General features: G+C 47.0%; 1 pseudogene; it reads right to left on the bottom strand.

Moving 5' to 3' along the window:
* Positions 1 to 6,585: 6,585 nt before the first annotated feature.
* LOC141148039 (uncharacterized) overlaps positions 6,586 to 21,992 on the bottom strand; it is a 51,070-nt pseudogene continuing 35,663 nt past the window's right edge.

Here is a 21,992-nt window from a genome sequence, read left to right as displayed (position 1 = left end):
GCAAAAAGAACAAATGTAGTCAATACAAAGTTCAGTAACCGGAACGGAAAGTCAGCCAAGCCAGAAGTCAGAGATCAATGTAGTTGAACAGCAAGCAGGATCAGGAGCCAGAAGGGATGTCAGCACAGCACATCTTGAACAGGATCACAGGAGATAGTTTCTGTGATGTTGACCAAGGAGAAGGCAGAGCTCCTCTGGAATGGATGGCTTAAGTAGGCAGGACTGACGAGCAGGATATCATCAACAGATGAGTAACTGTGGAGAGATAGGAGCTGGCAATTAGCCGACAGCTGAGCGGCCAGCTCATTGAAGGAAGGGCTGAGCCCAGTCCTGACAGGTTCGAATCATAGCCGGTTCAGCAGATTCGAACCATGTATGGGCAGGCTGATTGTACCCAGGTTGATTGATCGACTAGCACTAGGTACAACTAGCATGACTAATTTTACTATATAAGGGTTATTGCCAATGGCTATAGCCACTAGCAGTAACCATTATATTCTGCCAGCCAGGAATGCTCCCTGCACCCCCCCCCCCCACTGGCAGAACACAATAGCACAGCGGGAGGCATTCCCCCATCAACACAGTAAGTTCTAATGAAGAAATCTGGGTTGTTTTTTTTCTTCCCCCACCCGTGGTGGAAGGAAAGGAAACTGTATCATTTAGGCCAGCCTGTCTTCAGCTCAATTTCTGTGCTTCAATGAAGCCTCCCTTCCATGCTCCCTTTTTCTTCTTTTGACTGGCTATGATGTCTGTGTATGTCTATGTTGTTGTTGCTCTCAGCATGTAGTAGCCAAAGTTCTGATTGGCTTCATGTGATTCCATTGTTCTAACAAGGTGCACATCTGAGAGTTAATTTAGATGTTCTGCTGATGTCGTCCTCATCTGTGTTTTACACGAGGGGGGGGCCCTTTTTAAAGGGATGTCAGTGGAACATTTCAGGGTAATGAATAAGCATAGTGTCGCTGTGTGAAACGCGTCTACCTGTACCTGTTTGCCTGTCCTGTGGTGTAATTCATGTTACAGATTTTATAATAATAGGATTCATCAGTACCTCTGTGTGCAGCCACCCATTCCTTTTCTCCAATGAAGCCTGTTTGATTCTAGGCACATAGGCAAGACTTACCTGTAAAATAGATACCTTCAGGGGTGTGCTGTCACCGCTGCCAGGGCTTCCATCTTCACCCGGTTTTCTTTCCAGGTTAGCAGGCTCCGGCTGTTTGAATGGCTGAGCCACGATAACGTCACTCCCACGCATCCCCATTGGGGTCACAACTGTGGCACAGCAGTCTGAACTGGCAGCACATTTAGTGTGCCCTAAATTCAGAGCACATGAGTTGGTAACATCACAGGCTGCAGAATTCGTGAATATTTCTTGAACAGTTCACATTTAGGAGATAGTCATTGTACCTACAGGTAAGCTTTATTATAAGCTTACCTGTAGGAATAAGTGACCAAGCGGAGTTTACGACCCCTTTAATCTAGACTTGGACACTTATGGCCCTGAGAATATGCAGACCCTTTAGTCTGGGGAACATCTAAAACCCAGTAGCCTTTTCATGGTATGGACATATTTTTGGAACCTAATAAAAGTGTACCAAGCAAAGTATACCATGGTGTTCACTTATTGGTGGGCACAGTGAAAGACAAGTGCTCCTTGTTTACATGATCTACAGTCACATCTCTTTACATCTGCCACCACCAGCTTCCTTTGCAGCTCTTGGTATTTGAACACATGACATTTGAGAGCAGTAAAGAAAGACAGTGAAGTGCTACTCAACTGGCTGCAGATTGTTTGCCCAGCTACCTCTGCCTCATCAGGTGTGACCTCTTGGAGGTTCTGAGGGAGGGAAGCAGAAAATTCCCTGGGGTGTGTCCATGGAGTTGTGGGAAATGGAGTTAGGCCTCATTCACACAGGGCAAACCATGCGATGGCTGTGTTTACCCACACGATGATGCACAGGCCGCATGGACACAGCCAATGCTTCCCATTTGACATCCCTGTAAGTGTGGGTGCACAGCTTCGAACACAGACATTGTGTCATGAATTGCCAGTAATACCTTCATGCCCTGTTTGTCAGCTTACCTCTGGTCTGTGTATCAGCCTTGGGCCTGCACTCTCACACCTGCATGGTTAAGTAATCTTCCCTCAGCGTGGCTCCACCCCAGCCTCTACAGGATACACTATTTAACACTGTGCTGTCCAAGCCTGCCTTGCCCGAGCAATATTGTGTGTTTGGTTTCCTGTCTCCTGCTTGCCATGTGCTCTGCGTCTGTTTCTGTTATCTATCTTGGCTTGTTCTTTGACTGTCCCTGCCTGCTTGTTACCCTGACCTTTGGCGTGTTCTATGTCTATCCTTGTCTGCTAGTTGCCCTGAACTTTAGCTTATCTGCTGACTATCCCTTGCTGTCCTGGGCTTCTGCTTCTCCTCTATCCTCCTGTAGCCTACCGTGAGCGTGAGCTGGGAGACCCTGGGGCCGCGACCTGAAGCAAGTTGCAGCGCAGTCTATCTTCGCCACTAGAGGCTCCGGTGAACACTTGCTGGCTCTTAGACTCCACGCCCTGGTGAATATTATGCTCTAGCTCCCAGTGGGATCTGTGTTGGTGCTCCAGTGGACCTGCTTTCCTGAACCACCCATCCGAAGCAGTCAGTCATAGTGTCCACTACCTTAGTGGTGCACTTCTGACCCCAATGGTGTGCATATGTTACCTGGCCTCAGGTGACCTGACACAATTGGAGTTCGGGGACCTGCACATCCCCATTTGGATAAGCACAGCCCTCACACGGGAGTACGCTATAGTACTCCCTTTGTGAATGAAGCCTAAAAGTGAACTGACTCTTCCAGAAGCAGTCACATTTTCTAACAAGCTCAAAGGCACATTGGAAGTGAACAAAAAAATTATTTATAGAAAGGAAAAACACTGTAAGTAAGCATTTAAAAAATACATTTTTCTGTGCTTTTACCTGAAATTTGGAAACAGGAGATAGGATAGTTTTTAACAACACTAATGCTAATTTCATTAAATTATCTATTTTATAAGGAGAAACAGAAGAGAGAGGCGCCTCTGGGTGTAGACTAAAAACAGTTTTTATTCATAAAAAGATAGTGATGGTCAAACTCACATGTTAGAAGTCATCAGAAAGGCATGAAAATGTGAGCAGGTGCTGGAGAAAACATCATCCATCAGGAAGTCAGATCAGTCAAAACAGCTCCTGGCTGGGGGCTCTGCCTGTGTGTGAGGAGAGGTACCGCTGAGATGTATGGCCGGCCGCAGCGGTGACAAATCACAATACGAGGCAGAGAGCATGGAGGAAGAAAAACATCCGGCGAGGAGTGATGACGTCACAGATCGAGCGACGCGTTGCAGGGCGTACGGGCTGCGGTGACAAGACAGCCGCGCCCCTTCATCAGGCTCTATCTATTTTATAAAAATACTTTTCAAAGTACTTCTGTCTGCCCTTGTACTAGCCTCCTGTTATTCCTGGAAGGGTGTCTGGATTAAGCAACTGGCTAAAGAGAATTATATAATTTTAACCCCTATATCACCACAAGACACAGAGGTGACATGGGGCCTGGCAGGAACCACTGAGCACAGCAGGGGAGCAGGCCAGGAGTGTTACTGAAAATCACATCCTCAAACAAAAAAACAAACAAAAAAACACCCTAATTATTACAGTCATGTGGCGCAGGGACTGAGATATAGCATATATTATTTTTAGCAAGAAAAAAAACCTTAGTTAGACTTGTTGGTAACGGTATTTCTACGAGTCTTTCTGGAGAGAGTGCAGCTCCACCCACTACCCCTGCAGGGGTAGTGGCTGCCACTACCCCTGCAGGTGGTTCTACTTCCACAGCCCTATAAGCTTTGTGGATAGCCATCCGAAGCCACCTTCCAATCGTGCTTTTAGAAGCTTCAGAACCCTTATGAGACCACGAAAAGAAGATAAACAGAGAATTGGACTTTCTAAACTCTTTTGTTACCTCCGGATATCGTAAAACGCATCTCTTTATGTCCAGACTATGAAATTCTCTCTCTTTAGGGCATGCTGGAGATGGACAGAATGTTGGTAGCACTATTTCTTGGGATCTGTGAAAAACTGAGGCAACCTTCAGCAAAAACCCTGGATCTATCCTCAGTACTACCCAGTCCAGAAAAACGGTCAGGAAGAGCTCAATGATAGATAATGCCTGTAGTTCGCTGACCCTTCTAGCCGAGGTAACTGCTACCAGCAGTGTACGTTTTAATGACCAAAATTTAATTGTGGTTTCTTCTTGTGGTTCGAAAGGTCTTCTAGTCAGACCTTGCAAAACCACCGTTAAATCCCATTTGGGGAAAAACTTAAACGAAACAGGCCTAGCCCTAGCTAGTGCCTTAAAAAATCTAATGAACAAATGATCTAGTGATAACCGTCTCTCTAGAAAAACAAACAGTGCAGCTACCTGAACCTTTAAGGTACTGGCTACCAAACCCTTCTCCATTCTGTCATGGAGAAATTACAGAACGGAAAGGTCCTCCTGTGGAGAGTAATTTTTTGAAACGCACCAGGAGTTAAAGCTCTTCCACATTTTTAAAGAAATGGCCCTTGTGACCCTCTTCCTGCTATTTAGCAGGGTACAAATTAAACCTTCAGACAAACCCTTTCTCCTCAGGAGAAGCAACCAATGGGGCTCTATTGCTAACTTTACTAGAACTGAAAACCAATCCCTCTTGGGCCAATATGGGGCTACTAAAATTAGGGTCGTCTTTGCTCCCTGCAGTTTCTTGAACACTAAAGGGATCATTTGCACAGGGGGGAAGGCGTAGCACAAGCGGAAGGTCCAGTGCTGAGCCAGTGTGTCTAGACCTGCCGCTCGGTCCTGTCTGTTTAGAGAAAAGTAGACTGGTACTTTTGCATTCATTTGTGATGCTAAAAGGTCAACCTGGGGAGCCCCCCATTTGTCTACTATCCTCTGAAAAACATCCAGACTTAGGCTCCATTTGGACTCTATTACCCTTCTTCTGCTTAAGAAGTCCTCTATCTGGTTTAGGCTGCCTTTCAGATGTACTGCTGTTAAGGATTCCAAGTTGTCTTTAGCCTAAGTCAGAGTCTAAAGAGACAAGTCTAGTAGACACCTCCTGCTTCTTGTGCCCCCTTGTCTTGAGATGTAGGCCACTGCTGTGGTATTGTCTGATAATACCTGGATGTGCTGGCCCCTGATTATTTGTTTGAAGGCCAGAAGCCCCAGGAAAATGGCCCTCAGTTCCCTTCAGTTGGAGAACCTCCTGGATTCCTCTACTTTCCAGGACCCTTGGGCCATCTGTTTTTCGAGATGCGCACCCCACCCCCAGGAACTAGAATCTGTTGTCAAGATCTTTGCTGCAGGAAAGGTCCAGAACAAACCCTTGCTCAAATTCGCTTGCCTCCTCCACCACCATAACTTCCTTTTTACTGGAGAAGGGATCTTGATCTGTTTCTCCAAAGACTCTCCGTATGCCCAATTCTGAAGAATCGCATGTTGGAGGCCTCTCAAATTGCCCACTGAACAGCTGGAATTGAGGCTGTGAGAAGCCCCAGCGCGGACATGGCTGCCCGAACTGTAACATATAAATTTGTCTGTACTCTCTTCACTGCTGCCTTCACCTTTATCATTTTTTCCTCTGGGAGGAAAATCTTTTACTGTATCGAGTCGATGACATACCCAAGGAAAATGGTCCTATGAGAAGGAATGAGGTTTGATTTTTCCTTGTTCAGAAGCCATCCCAAATTTTCTAAATGGTTCAGTGCCTTTTTCAAATCCCTGCACAATAGGTCTTTTGAGCTGGCAAATAACAGGAAGTCGTCCAGATAAGCCACTACTAAGACCAGCTCCAACCTAAGCGGTGCCAATGCTTGCGCCATGATTTTCGTGAAGATCCATGGGGCAGAGGAAAGAACAAACGGGAGAGCCCTGAACTGAAAGTGCGATACCACTCCCCCTGCTCTGATTGCCAGCCGTAGATATCATGTGACGTTGGTGTTATGGGAACATGTAAGTACGCGTCCTGAGATCTATGGAGACTAGAAAGCACCCTGTGGGAAGAAGATTCCTCACTGAATAAATTGTGTCCATACAAAATTTTTTGTATTGAATTGACTTGTTTAAGATCTTTAAGTTCAGAATTAACCTGAACTTTCCCAGATGGCTTCTTTACTAGAAAAACATGTGAATAACACCCTAGTCCTTCCTCTTCCCAGGGCACTGGGGTGATTACTTTCTGCTGAATAAATTCCTGCAAGAGTGATGTCATCGCTAAAGATTTTTCTTGATCTTTGGGGAGCTGCGTTACATAAACTCGAGATGGTGTTTTTTTTAGAGAACTCCAGTGCGTATCCCTCCGCACTGGATGTCGCCCCCTCCCACTGTGGGAGAAAAGACAGTCCACCTCCCACAGTCGAGAGACCTTCGCTGGGTCTTTGTGGGTTGGCTGGGGGGACGAAACATCCCAGTCCTCCCTCGACCCTTCTGGGACCGCCACGGTCTCTTCTGTCCTGTTTCCTTTGAGTTCTGGGTCTGGTGAAAAAAAAAATGAAAATTTATCTTAGGTTGCGGTGCAACTTTTTTTTTTTAAGCTGGAAAAACTCTTTTCTTATCAGCTGTTCTGTCCAGAACAGCATCAAGGTCTGGACCAAACACCAGATCCCCCTCAAAAGGTGGGCCACACAGCTTTGACTTAGAGTCTGAATTGCCTGACCAGGTCTTCACCCACAAAGCTCTTCTTGCTGATTTAATCAAAGCCAAAGATCTTGCGGTCATCCTCACTGACTCCGCTGAGGCATCTGCCTTTTCTCCGACTGTCTTCTGTAGGACTGGCAGAGACTCCAGCAGATCTTTATGCGAGGTCCCTGTCTCAATATGGACCTTTAGCTGCTCTAACCAGTGTTCCAAGTTCCTGGCTACTACCGTTGTCTATTATAGAATGCCAAGCCTTTTTAACAATCAGCCCTCTTGCCCATAGTGTCCTTTAAGACCCCCATGTCCTCGAAAGCTAAATCTGTGTTCCATGATACCTGTGAGAAAGCTGCATCAAGCTTAGGTCTCTTATTCCAAACTTGTGCACTATCTTCATCAAAAGAAAAATGGCTTGAGACCTGGAAAAAAGGGGGCCCTCTCTGGTTCTTTCTACTCCCTTTTTATAGTCTCCGTTAACACTTTGTGCACCGGGAACACTCAATGTTTGACCTCATCCATACCCTGATGCATTTTGTCATGTAAGGACAATTGGGTCTTTTCCTCCGTGATGTTGAGGGTTGTATGTATGGTCTTTAATGGGTCATCTACCTCTTCCAAGGACAACCTATAACGGGAGGAAGAAAACTCCTCCTTTTCTTCGCCTTCTCCCTTGTCTGACCCTGAAGACATGCTTCTCTCCTCCTCCTCCTCTGACTCACTAACCACTCTCCGAGTAGCAGAGGACATGTGAGGGCTGGGTGGAGAACCATCTGTTGATTGTGCCACCAGAGGTTTATCCAGATAGGAGCGGAAGGACTGGAAAGTGTCCTCCAACTCCTTCTGGAATGAAGTGAGCATCTCACTAGGTTGGGCGGAGGGCGCTTTAGTAGAAGTTTCCTTTCTGACCAATTCTGCTATGCAGGACCTGCACAAAGGTTTGGTCCAAGAATCCCTAAGGGAAGGCTTACATGAGACACATCGTTTCTTGGGGGGAGGGGAAACCTGCTTTGTCTTTTCTTTAACCTTTGTCTGAAAAAAACACCAAGCGGAAATATACCATAAATAAACAGTGCAGATTGGATCTTCTCCCCAGCAGACCCATAAATAAACAGTCAGTGATACAAAATATACCCCATAACATCACTGCTGTAAATCACATTTCCCCATAGACGTCACCTGAGCAGTGTGATGCAGGCTCTCCACCCCCCCCTTTAGGGGAGGAAGACAGGGAAGAAACAAACATAGCCCAGGTCTAACTAACAGAGGTCTCTGCCTCTCCTACCTGGGTCTGGCTGGTGCTTGTGGCTCCTTCTCCCACCACCACCACTGGTTCCTCTGGCTCTATCTCTCCCAGGGTTCCAGCAGACATCCAGCAGCTTTTTTTTTAATTTTCACGGTCCTTTCTTTGCTGCGAGGACCGGAATTTGCACCACTGAGGCCGCCTCCCCCTCCTGCCTGGTGTAGTCCCTGCACTCCGCCTGCGCCCCCGGTCTATCAGCACGGGACCCTCCACCAGCCTCTACCCTTACCGGGCTCGAAAAGAGGAAAGACACCGGAACACCCCCCACCCGTCAGGAGGGGGGTGTTGGACTGGCCAGCAGAAGAAGAAAGCAACACCAGGTATGCCCTTCTCTACCTGGAGAGAGTGCATCACACCCCTGGTCCCCTGCAGCGGTTCCACCATGGCTGGAGGAAACACTACAACTGAGGCAATGGTGGAAGTGTCCAGGCTTTAAAGAAATGACTGCAGTGTTTCCTGGGAAGTGGGTGGAGCTGCACTCTCTCCAGGTGCTGTCCTGAAAGACGAGGTGAGAAAAAATGCATTCAGCAAAAATATGAGCAACAGGGAGGCAATGTTATAGGACCCATTCACACCCCAGTGCTGCACTACGTTACTATACAAAGTCAACAATGCGACACGCCTACCATTGGATATGTGTTTTTGTGCAGCAAAATAACATGCATTGTGCTATGCTGAAAACAAGAAGTTCTTGCGCCACAGCACTCACTTATGTATTAGCAGGTTATTGATTCATGCGCTTGGAAGCTAGTTATTATTATTTTACCATAAAATAACACACTATAAAACTGCAGTGCCACCTACCTGGGTAGAAAGGTATAATGCAGGCTTCTTGAACCCCTGGGGAAAGAGAGCCCTGACTGATGGGGGCATAACCAGGGCGGAGTATGGTGACTATGGGGTCACTGCGGATTGGTGGGGGGGACGGGATGGGGTTGAGCCTGAGCTCACTAGGGTGATGCCCCAGGGGATTCTGGGCCTTTTCGTGAAGAAGATTGGTAAGAGCTGGACCTGCCCCTTCCAACCATGGACACCAAGCTCCTTCTGGCCAGGGTCCGTGAGCTGGCTCTGCAGGGTCAGGCTGAATGGCTTTTCGCCCTCCTGCCCCCTGAGGAGCCTTCTCCTTCCCACCCTTCTGATCCCCCTCAGGCTACCCCCCACGGGGCTAGAAGGCGGGCTCACCCGCCTTCCTGCCTGAGTCCCAGTCCCTCTAGGGCCTCGTATTGCTCTCCCCCTCCCCCCCGTGGCTCATGGTGCCCGTGCTTCCCCGGCGGGGAATCGTGCCGCCTCTTCCCGTTCTCGCCGGCCCCCCGCTCGCCGTCTGTCCCCCTCGCACAGCAAGACCGCTACTCGGGCCTCCTTGCGCTGCCCCCGTTCGCGCAGTCCCCGCTCCGGCACCCGCTCGCCCCTCTCCCCTGTCTGTGTAGTGGAGCATGGCCGGGCTGGAGCCATAGCGCTCCCCGGTTGCTCTCAGCCTGATGTGACTACGATCGTACCTGTGCCCTCCCCAGCGGATGGCGGGGGGGTTCCGGTCGATCGGTCCTTACGTTCCTCTGCCTGGAGATCTTCTGGGACGACGGGGCGTAGAGGACGGCTTCGATCACCCGGCCCCGCTGCTTCCTCCGCCGCCGACAGTCCTGGCCCCCTGGATGGAGGTTCTGCCGGGGTTTCGGAGTCGGATCGGCTCCCTCTAGTGGTAGATATGCTCCCTGCGCCAAGCTGGGCTTGAGATTTGAATTTTTCTGCACAGCTGTGCGATGCTGCAGATTTTAGTCAGCACATCACAGCCCCCTGCAGAGCAGGGGGTCGCAGTGTGGCGGGGAGAGTTGCCAATGACGGCATCTCCACGCGATACCCCCCTGCACCCGCTAGGGTGGGGGCATCGTCGGACATCAGGCCGCCCCGTGCGCAGAATTTATTGGCAAGAACTCCCCCCGCACCTGCATGGGTGGGGGATCGGTTCCCCCCTCAGCTTTTTCAGTTGCCGGGTCCAGGATGGGATATGGTACCTCTGCGCCCGGCAGGGCGAGCAATGGGTTTTTGACCCCTCCTCCTCCGACACTCCGTGCCCATCGGAATCCTCCCGCGCCCTGCAGGGTGGAGGACGGTCGGGCGTCTTTAACCTCAACCCAGTCGTTGCGTCAGATGCTCCCCTACGGGTCTGTCCAGGTCGGCGGTCCAGATGGGATGCCAGTCACGGTTACCCGACCTCGTCTCCCCGCGCCCGACAGGGCGGGAGATCTCGGCTCAAGACCCGGGCTGGCGGCAGCTCCCGCCCCGGGTCAGCCAGCAGGAGCCGGTAGGTGTTCCTGCCGTTGCTCAGCTTCCGTCCTTGGCCAGTTCGAATCTTCCGGGTCTTTGGTTGGACCCCGCCCCTGGACCCTTCCTTGGATCGTGACAGCCCAGCAGAATGTGGCCTCGCGGGCCTTCAGAGTGCTGGCCACCTCCGTCTCCAGCCTTCCAGATTAGTTCCGGAATCGGATCCGCCGCCAGGCCCGGATGCTGGTCGTCCATCACCGGTTCCGCGATTAAGTGAGTATGACTGCGAGTTAATTTGGGGTAGGTCAGCTGATGCTTCCGTATCGGGGACCGCATAGCGTAGGTTGTAAAGTCAGTTCTTTCCAGTATGGGAGTTTTGGGCTTGTCGCCCAGCCCCACCCCCCTTACGGAGGTGCTTTGTGGGCGGTGGCGCCTACTGGCACCCACCTGACGGAGGAAACAAAGGAAAAGATATGGCGATGTGAATTCGTCGATTTTCTCGCCCTCGTCCCGCCGGATAGGGAGACTATCGACAAATCCCATCGGGTTGACATCTCGGCTCAGGGTGACAAACCAAAACAGCTTCCTAGGACTTTTGGGAACTGGCTGCAGGGGTTTTGCGCCTACCCGGGAGTGCTCAGTGAGCGGTTCCCGGAGTTGGCAACTTAGTTGTTTTGCTATTTAGATCTTATTTGGGGTGCATACAAGGTTTATGGGGGCCAGTGTTGGTTCCATTATGACACTCAATTTCGCCAAAAAATGGCGGCACGGCGGGAGTTTCGTTTTGATTGTCAGGACGGTAGCCTGTGGTTGCTGCTTATGTGCATTTGCTGGTTGTTCAAAGAAAGCCACTGTAAGTGGTACTCCGCTTGTCGTTTCAAGCACGAGTGCTCCAGCTGTGGTGGGGCACACCCCACCAGTCGGTGTTTCCGGAAAGGCAAGCAACCGCTTCCCAGACCCGGAGCCAAGACTGACCTTCCTAAACCGGAGGATGCCGGTGAACATCTTAGAGATGCTTCCCTGGCTCGACCGTTACCCCTTTCATAAAGAGGCCCTGATTTTGCGGGATGGCTTTGACCGTGGTTTCTGGATCCCCTTTTCCCCGTCAGACGCCCCGACCATGTCTCAAAATTTAAAATCAGCAGTGGAATTCGAGTCCGTCGTGGCCGAGAAGCTTCAGAAGGAATTGGATCTGGGGTGCATGGCAGGCCCCTTTGACCTCCCCCCTTTCCACAACCTGAGGGTATCCCCCCTCGGTGTGGTCCCTAAGAAGGCGGAGGGAAAATTCCGCCTGATTCATCATCTATCCTACCCTTCTGGCTCCTCGGTTAACGACGGCATCGACAGGGAGGAATCCAGAGTGCACTATGCGTCATTTGACAGGGCGCTTCAGCTGGTTAGGACAGCAGGGCATTGAGTCCGCGTTTCGCCTCCTCCCAGTCCACCCAGACTGTTTCCATCTCCTGGGTTGCTCTTTCCAAGGCAGCTATTTTTTCGACATGTGCTTTCCTATGGGTTGTGTCATCTCGTGTTATTTCTTTGAATTATTTAGCAGCTTCCTTGAGTGGGTGGGCGCCCAGGAGGCTGGTACTCAGTCCCTGTTGCATTATCTCGATGATTTTCTCTTCGTGGGTCCAGCGGGCAGTGGGCAGTGTAAACGCCTACTCTCTGTTTTCCAGGAGACGTGCCGGCTTTTCGCCGTTCCACTGTCCGCTGACAAGACCGAGGGCCCCGGATCGCAGCGTGACGGTTTTTCTGCGTACATCCAAGACTGATTGCTTTGGTCGGGGCCGCCGAGTAGTCCTGCATCATTGCGGTGGCCCATTTTGCCCGGTGTCCCTGGCCCTCCCATTTGTGGCCGCGCGACCCCCGTCTCACACGTTTTTTGTGCATGCCAATTCATCTTCCCTGAGTCGTTTCCAATTTTTACGTGTTTTTCGCCGTTGCTTGGAGGCTCTAGGACTTCCTGCGCAGGATTTTTCCACCCATTCGTTTCGCATTGGTGCTGCTACCGCCGCTTCAGGTTTGGGGTTCTCCGATACGAAACTTCAGCGTCTAGGTAGATGGGAGTCATCTCGTTTCTCTTTGTATGTTCGTCCACATCTGCTGTGTTAATTTACAGGCTCCTTCCCGGCTCAGATTTGGATACTCGGTGACTCTTTCATATACTGGGCCGCTCGCCGTGCAGAGATCCGCACCTATGGCAGAAACTTGGGCTTCTCATACAATGTGGCAAGAGTCCGCTGGATCAGGTTACGTGGTTTGCGTTGGCCTCAGGTCCTTCCGGAATGTCAGCGACTTCGTGCCCACGTTTCTGGTCCCATCATCCTGGTTTTACATGCTGGTGGGAATGATGCTGGCTATACGCAATCTGTGGACATCATCTCAGCCGTTAAAAATGACATTGCCCAATGTTATGCTTTATTTACCAACTTGACCTTTGTTTGGTCGGAAATTGTGCCTCGCTCTGTATGGGCGCGAGATGTCCCTGGCCCCCATCTGGAACACTTTCGTTGGAAAGTCAATGCTCAAGTGGCTAAGTTTGTGCGTTAGATCGGGGGTATCGTGGTCCACCACAAAGACCTTGAAGGTGACAATACCGATTTGTTGCGAAGGGATGGAGTTCATCTCAATGACATCGGGTTGGACATTTTTAATCTGGGTCTCCAGAGGGGCGTTGAACAAGCGTTGGCTGCGGTGGGGCGCCCGTCAGTAGCTTACTGACGGGCGGTTGGCGGTTTTTGGTGACCTTGCCAGCAAAACATGGCTTAATAGGTACGCCCTTCATGTTAATTGGGAGATAGACGGCCGGTCCGGCACTTATGGTAAGGACAGGCCCCTCAGTTATCTCCCTTCACCATTTGGAATTGAGTGCTCACAGTGCTACTGTGTCTGGCACTATGGAATATTTAATGTTATATGTTCAAGGTAATAAAGTGTTCAAGTTAATAAAGCTGTGGCCTTGCCCTTTCCAACATTAATTGTGGTAAGCGGTCTTTATTGGATGGGACGAAGGGGTAAGATTAAGAGTTGGCTGGAATATGGTATGGTATGGACCTGGGTCTATTGCACCTCAGCAGTCATGTATGTATGTATATATATATATGTCAGTTTATATAAGCGACTTTACATTACAATTACATGTTGTTGTTCTTCCAGCATTATTCACTGCTTATCTCTGCACCCCCTTGTCCACCGATCAACCCCTGCACACTTTATCCACTATTCACCACTGCACCCCCTTGACCACCACTGAAAACCTCTGCACATCTAACACACCACTGTTCAATTCTGTCCCCCTCACCCCCACCCCTCTTCATCAGCACCACATCTGCATCCACTGCATCTTTCTTCCAATTCCTTTAATCACTGCAACCCCTTTGACAACGGTAAACCCTCCCATCCCTACAACCCATTTCGCCACTTCAATCTTTTCCACCTCTGCACCCCCTTTCACTTCTGCATCCCCTTCCACCATTGCAACCCCTTTCATCTGCACATCTGTTCCACCACTGCAAGTCCTTTCATGCCTGCACCAATTTTTGCCACTGCATCCTCTTCCACCATTGCAACCTCTTTCACCTATACTCCCCACCTTGCACCATTGCACCCTTTTCTACTTCTGCACCCCCTTCCACCATTGCAACCTCTTCCTTTTATGCACCCCCATTCCACCTCTGTGCACATCTCACCTGAAGAGATAAGTCAGAAATCCCACTCCTGCCAAAGAGTACATTTAGCTGTTGGTGGTTCTTGGGGTGGAGACAAATGAAGCTGTACAGGAAGGAAGGGAACAAGAACTGTCAACTATGTGGCATGGGGGACGGATTTAGGGAGGAGGAGGGAGCAGGTGGTGAGAGATTATGCCCCATGCCCGGCCTGGCAACCATGTTTCATGCAGATAACAGAACAGTGAGTAGTGAAATGAGCCCAAGTGATAGCTCACTTTCATGGTGGTCCCAACCAGACCCCCCTCTGCTCCAGGCCCCATAGTGCCGATATGACATCTATGGAGTTAGTTCCCCCTCTGGACCAGGCAACCAACACACCCAGAAGTCTGCTGGATGTTAAAGATTTTATAGCAAGCTCATTTGCTAAAGACAGTGGGGTTCAGTGACCCAGGCAACAGGAGGAGTGAGTATTAATGCTTTGCTTTGCAGGCTCAGCTTCCTTTTACCTTTTTGAAATAATGACAGAGCCACTTAAAAGAAAAGTAGAATGTAGCTTTAATAATGACCGTCCAGCTTCCAACCTGTTCTCATTTTTTGCTCTATCTTCTGTTCTGCCTAGTGTCTTCAGTAAGTAATGGGAAATAGTACTGTGTGTGTGTGCATGAGGTGAGTTGTGCCTTTATTCACACTATAAATGTGGCACAATAAAATGACATCATTCAAAAGGAGAAAACTGTCTGTTATTAAAGAATGGGAAGCATTTTAGAGCCAATTATCGTAAGATTCAGTGCTAAAGCTGGAAAATGATGCTACCACATGTTATAGTGCATACTGGCTTTGTGTCAAATTTATACTGGAAGGAAAAGCTAGATCAAAGTAATGCGCTTCTTATTGTACAACTTGAATTATTAATACTTTATTGCTGGAAATTGTCCAGTTTAGCAGTTATACTGAAAAAAGTATTTGGAGAATTTGAAATGGTCACTGCCCGTCTAAAACATTGGATCGTGTATGTGCAGCCACATTAGTACTGTAAGACAAAGGCAAGCCATAGATTATGCAAATTTCTTTCCTGCAACCACCCATTCCTGCCAGGAGAGCACAATGATTACTGCTAGCGGCTATATCCAGTGGTAATAATCTCATGCTAAAAATCTGACATGGTGGTTGTACCCAATTCAATCAATGGATGGACTTGAATACAATCAGCCTGTCCATAGATGGATCGAATCTCGACCGGTTCCTGCTGCACGGGTCAAGATTTGATCCATTTATGGCCGGCTTAAGTTCACATGGGCAGAAAACCACAGTAAAAAACAGGCATTTGCATTGCAGTAGTCTGTTATTAACCTTACGGCCACATAGGGCAGTTCAGATTAGTGCGTATGTGTCACTTTGTGGTGCTCTAGTTTCAATTCAGCAAGTCGACTTTGGCAGGCATTGCTCCTGCAGTTGTAGTGTTGTACTTCAATGTAAAATATCCCTTGGGATTAAAAAAAAACAGATGTTCAGCAGTGGCAGTATCACCTTCTGTTCACCTGTAAACTGTCTCTAAACTATGATCTGAAAATTAATTTACCGTGGATCACTTTTCAGAACCTGCTTAGGGAAGACTAATGCCGCGTACACACAAGCGGACTTTACGGCAGACTTTGCCCGGCGGACTGGATTTCGTCAGACAATTCGATCGTGTGTGGGCTCCAGCGGAATTTGTTTTCTCAAAAGTTGGACGGACTTAGATTTGAAACATGTTTTAAATTAATCCGTCGAAATTGAGTCCGGTCGAAAAGTCCGCTCGTCTGTATGCTAGTTCGACGGACAAAAAGCCATGCTAGGGCAGCTATTGGCTACTGGCTATGAACTTCCTTGTTTTAGTCCGGTCGTACGTCATCACGTATGAATTCGACAGACTTTGGTGGACTGTGTGTAGGCAAGTCCGTTCATTCAGAAAGTCCGTCGTAAAGTACGTTGAAAAGTCTGCCGAGCAAAGTCTGCCATAAAGTCCGCTCGTGTGTACGCGGCATTAGGGGTTGATTTAGTGTAGGGCAGGTTGGAGGAAAGTGCTCTCGATGTTTGCTGATCTACAACTGAACTTTCCCCACTCCACCCCACAAACCACAATTTGTCCACTTCTCAATCAGCCCACTTCCATCTAATCAGCTATGTGATCACAAACTCTATTATAACCATTTAACCCTGTGTTTACAGGTTCCCCTTATCACCCATTAGTGTAGGCCATTTATCTATCTCTTCCTGTCTTAGCTCTGGGACTATCTCTTCTGCCCTAGCATGAAAAGCATGACACCATCTTACTTTACCTTATTGTTTTGCGTCACAGCCCCATCCATGGCTTAAAGAATATGTTCACCTTTAAAAAATAATAATAATAAAAGTACATCTTTTTTGCAGGTAAAAAATATGCAATTATTATTTTCATTACTAGGAGCCTGGAAAGCACTATATATATATATATATATATATATATATATATATATATATATACAGTATCTCACAAAGGTGAGTACCCCGCTCACATTTTTGTAAAATATTTTATTATATCTTTTCATGTGACAACACTGAAGAAATGACACTTTGCTACAATGTAACACACACAGCCATTAATAGACATGTGCATTCGTTTTCGTCCGAATTTCAGGTGTTTTCGTTATCGTTTTAACAAACGATAACGAAAGTGCAGCATCCGAAAAACGAAAGATCCAACATAAACAAATGCTTTATTTTAGTTTTCGTTGTGACAACAGTTGGATATAGATAGGAGATTCGACATGATGCTGACAATAACAATCTGTGTCCATCAAACCTGTGGTCGAATGTGTCTAACCTTAACTCTATTAGTCTAAGATTATTCTACATAGAAAGAAAAGATACGACATAGAGAGAAAAGATTCGACATAGGGGAGAAAAGATCGCTGCTGGAATTGGGTGGGGGAAGTAAAATAAAAATAATGATGATGATGAATGTTATTGGCTGATTGTAACCAAAGAGGAGGAGCAGTAAAATAGCTAGAACTAAGTACACACGTACTTTGGCTTATGGTGTCTGTTGAAAGTTCTAAGAAGATTCGACAGAGCAGGTAAACTATACGGCGTCGTACAGTTTAACTGCTCCGTAAAATCTTTGAACATTCGACAGACACCATAAGCCTTCAATGACAGATTCGACCTTAATAAATTTGGATTTTCGGACAAATGCGATTTTTAATGAAAAACGAAATACATAAAAGCGAATTTCGGGAGTAACTAAATAAATTTATTTTTCGGACGAAAACGAAATTGCGAAACGAAATATTTCAGTATGCACATGTCTAGTAATGTCTACACCGCTGGCAACAAAAGTGAGTACACCCCTAAGTGAAAATGTCCAAATTGGGCCCAAAGTGGCCCAAAGTGTCAATATTTTTTATGGCCACCATTATTTTCAAGCACTGCTTTAACCCTCTTGGGCATGGAGTTCACCAGAGCTTCACAGGTTGCCACTGGAGTCCTCTTCCACTCCTCCATGATGACATCACAAAGCTGGTGGAGGTTAGAGACCTTGCGCTTCTCCACCTTCCATTTGAGGATGCCCCACAGATGCTCAGTGGGTTTAGGTCTAGAAACATGCTTGGCCGTTCCATCACTTTTATCCTCAGCTTCTTTAGCAAGGCAGTGGTCATCTTGGAGGTGTGTTTGGGGTCATTATCATGGTGGAATACTGCCCTGCAGCCCAGTCTCCGAAGGGAGGGGGATCATGCTCTGCTTCAGTATGTCACAGTACATGTTGGCATTCATGGTTCCCTCAATGAACTGTAGCTCCCCAGTGACGGCAGCACTCATGCAGCCCCAGACCATGACACTCCCACCACCATGCTTGACTGTAGGCAAGACACACTTGTCTTTGTACTCCTCATCTGGGTGCCGCCATATACACTTAACACAATCTGAACCAAATAAGTGTATCTTGGTCTCATCAGACCACAGGACATGGTTCCAGTAATCCATGTCCTTAGTCTGCTTGTCTTCAGCAAACTGTTTGCGGGCTTCCTTGTCCATTGCCTTTAGAAGAGGCTTCCTTCTGGGACGACAGCCATGCAGACCAAATTGATGCAGAGTGCGGCGTATGGTCTGAACACTGACAGGCTGACCCTCCACCCCTTCAACCTCTGCAGCAATGCTGGCAGCACTCATACGTCTATTTCCCAAAGACAACCTTTAGATATGACGCTGAGCATGTGCAATCAACTTCTTTGGTTGGCCATGGCGAGGCCTGTTCAGAGTTGAACATGTCCTGTTAAACCGCTGTATGGTCCTTGCCACCATGCTGCAGCTCAGTTTCTTTTTTCAGATCCTCAGATAGTTCTTTGCCATGAGGTGCCATGTTGAACTTCCAGTGACCAGTATGAGGGAGTGAGAGCAATAACACCAAATTTAACACACCTGCTCCCCATTCACACCTAAGACCTTGTAACACGAATGAGTCACATGACACCGGGGAGGGAAAATGGCTAATTGGGCCCGATTTGGACATTTTTCACTTAGGGGTGTACTAATTTTGTTGCCAGCAGTTTAGACATGAATGGCTGTGTGTTGAGTTATTTTGAGGAGACAGCAAATGTACACTGTTATACAAGCTGTACACTCACTACTTTATATTGAAGCGAAGCGTAATTTATTCAGTGTTGTCACATGAAAAGATATAATAAAATATTTCCAAAAATGTGAGGGGTGTACTCACTTTTGTGAGATAATATATATATATATATATATATATATATATATATATATATATATATATATATATAATATTATTTTAACCTTTATTATTTCCTTCTGATTTCATAAAATAAAGTAACTGAGAATTATCAGTCCAGCTGCAGGACCTTTTTTTTCCTCCAAGGCATATTTTAATTCCTAATGAGTTAATTAACATGCTTGTACCTTACTGAATCATCGAACCTTCGATGCTAGACGTATAGACAAATATGGCAGGTCACCGTCCTGGGAAGTGACAAGCAGCAGTGACAAGCTGACACAGGCAGACTCACAGATGTCAGAGCACTCTGTGACTGAATGATTCCACAAAGGTCATGCTTGCAATCAGAGTGCGTGAATGTGAAGTCAGGGCACGCCAAAAGCAAATGATAACAGACAGGGAACTGGCAGGTCATCAGATGTGGGGACATTGCTAATGAAATCACAGAGCAGACAAACTCCCAGCAAGTGGAAGTTTAGTAAAGGATTCAGCAGAGCAAAGCCTTCACTTCTCACTATAGCAAGCAGCAAGTGAACAAGTATGGGTACTTTATCAAATTACAATGTAACAATTACAATGTAAAAGAAATATTAAGTGCATGAACTTTTAACATAATGGGTAATGGGCCAAATGATCAGACGAACTTTAATTTGCATTTTACTAAACAGGTGACAAATAAAATCAGTAATACAAAACCGGTTCAGGATGGAAAAAACATGCATACACTGCAGAATAATGAAAGCTGCACAAACATATGAAAGCTGCACAAACATGGACTCTTCGTGCTGTGTAGCATAGTCTCTATAATTGTAAATAGGAGAAGGGGTTTGGGACTTTAAATGAGGAGAATGACAGACAACTAGATAAAATGACATATTCGGATGTTTTCTTTCTGTAAATGAAAAAAATATATAGTATAACACACTACGCTGAATACATATATCGTTAATGATAGGTACATACTATACATTAAAAGCCAACTGTAATCCATATATACACATAATTATAATCTGAGCCAATTGTGCTCCATCATGACTCAATCAATGAGAGAGCACAGTGGGTCTATAGAGTATACATAGGCAATAATAACTGATGAAGTTGAGTGAATCCACAAAACGAGTCAAACTTTTTGGATGCCGTCAAGCCGCTTACTCATGATCTATCTGTCTATTAGATTATTTTTGCAAAATTTATTTCTCCCATCACAAGGAGTACATTTTGGCTTGCATTATTTGTGTACATATATAAATTGGTTATTATTGTGTGTATATACAGTGGGGCAAAAAAGTATTTAGTCAGTCAAATGTGCAAGTTCTCCCACTTAAAAAGATGAGAGAGGCCTGTAATTGTCATCATAGGTATAACTCAACTATAAGAGACAAAATGTGGAAACAAATCCAGACAATCACATTGTCTGATTTTCGAAAGAATTTATTTGCAAATTATGGTGGAAAATAAGTATTTGGTCACCTACAAACAAGCCAGATTTCTGGCTCTCATAGACCTGTATTTTCTTCCTATTACCTGTATTAATGGCACCTGTTTGAACTTTTTATCAGTATAAAAGACACCTGTCCACAACCTCAAACAGTCACACTCCAAACTCCACTATGGTGAAGGCCAAAGAGCTGTTGAAGGACACCAGAAACAAAGTTGTAGACCTGCACCAGGCTGGGAAGACTGAATCTGCAATAGGCAAGCAGCTTGGTGTGAAGAAATCAACTGATGGAGAAATAATTAGAAAATGGAAGACAAACAAGACCACTGATAATCTCCCTCGATCTGGGGCTCCACTCAAGATCTCACCCCGTGGGGTCAAAATGATCACAAGAACGGTGAGCAAAAATCCCAGAACCACACGGGGGGACCTAGTGAATGACCTGCAGAGAGCTGGGACCAAGGTAACAAAGGCTACCATCAGTACCACACTATGCCGCCAGGGACTCAGATCCTGCAGTGCCAGACGTGTCCCCCTGCTTAAGCCAGTACATGTCCGGGCCCATCTGAGGTTTGCTAGAGAGCATTTGGATGATCCAGAAGAGGATTGGGAGAATGTCATATGGTCAGATGAAGCCAAAGTAGAACTGTTTGGCAGAAACACAACTCGTCGTGTTTGGAGGAGAGAGAATGCTGAGTTTCAACCGAAGAACACCATACCTACTGTGAAGCAGGGGGGTGGCAACATCATGCTTTGGGGCAGTTTCTCTGCAAAGGGAACAGGACAACTGATCCATGTACATGAAAGAATGAATGGGGCCATGTATTGTGAGATTTTGAGTGCAAACCTCCTCCCATCAGCAAGGACATTGAAGATGAAACGTGGCTGGATCTTTCAGCATGACAATGATCCAAAACACACAGCCCGGGCAATGAAGGAGTGGATCGTAAGAAGCATTTCAAGGTCCTGGAGTGGCCTAGCCAGTCTCCAGATCTCAACCCCATAGAAAACCTTTGGAGGGAGTTGAAAGTCCGTGTTGCACAGCTCCAAAACATCACTGCTCCAGAGGAGATCTGCATGGAGGAATGGGCCAAAATACCAGCAACAGTGTGTGACAACCTTGTAAAGACTTACAGAAAACGTTTGACCTCTGTCATTGCCAACAAAGGATATTTAACAAAGTATTGAGATGAACTTTTGATATTGACCAAATACTTATTTTTCACCATAATTTGCAAATAAATTCTTTAAAAAATTAGACAATGTGATTGTCTGGATTTGTTTCCACATTTTGTCTCTCATAGTTGAGGTATACCTATGATGACAATTACAAGCCTCTCTCATCTTTTTAAGTGGGAGAACTTGCACAATTGGTGGCTGACTAAATACCTTTTTGCCACACTGTATATGAAATTATTAGCGCCCATGAATTACAAATTTATCCAGCGATCTGCTAATGCTGGACATTATGAATTTATGCTTCAAACTCCTGCTTTATACAGTAAAGTGTGCCTAGAGATGTCTACTGTTGCCCGGGGTGATCGGGCTAAGCCAGCGGGTGCCTGCGGGTGGGACTGTTCTTATTGTGTTCCCTTCAGTGAGACATGGGCTAAAAACTTTATTGTTGCTACCGGCAACCACCGTGAAAGTCAGCGGCCACCTGATCCCAGTTGCTCGGGCACAGTCAGTGCTGAGCAGCATGTCCGGACAAGTTCTGCAAACATCAGTAGGCCTGCAAACTTCAGTACACTAACAAGGGGTTACAGCCACGCACCTGCTTATCAGTTTTGCAGGCATCTGGAAGCTTGGGGGTGGAGCTACAAGATGGCTGAGTGTTTCCAGCGCTGACCTGGTTGCCTGATCTGCAAGAGTGGATGAGCG

Source organism: Aquarana catesbeiana, linkage group LG06 (genome assembly GCF_042186555.1).
Source record: "Aquarana catesbeiana isolate 2022-GZ linkage group LG06, ASM4218655v1, whole genome shotgun sequence".
Taxonomy (NCBI): Eukaryota; Metazoa; Chordata; class Amphibia; order Anura; family Ranidae; genus Aquarana; species Aquarana catesbeiana.
The sequence above is the reverse complement of the archived record's forward strand: the minus strand, read 5'-3'. Positions and strand labels throughout refer to the sequence as shown.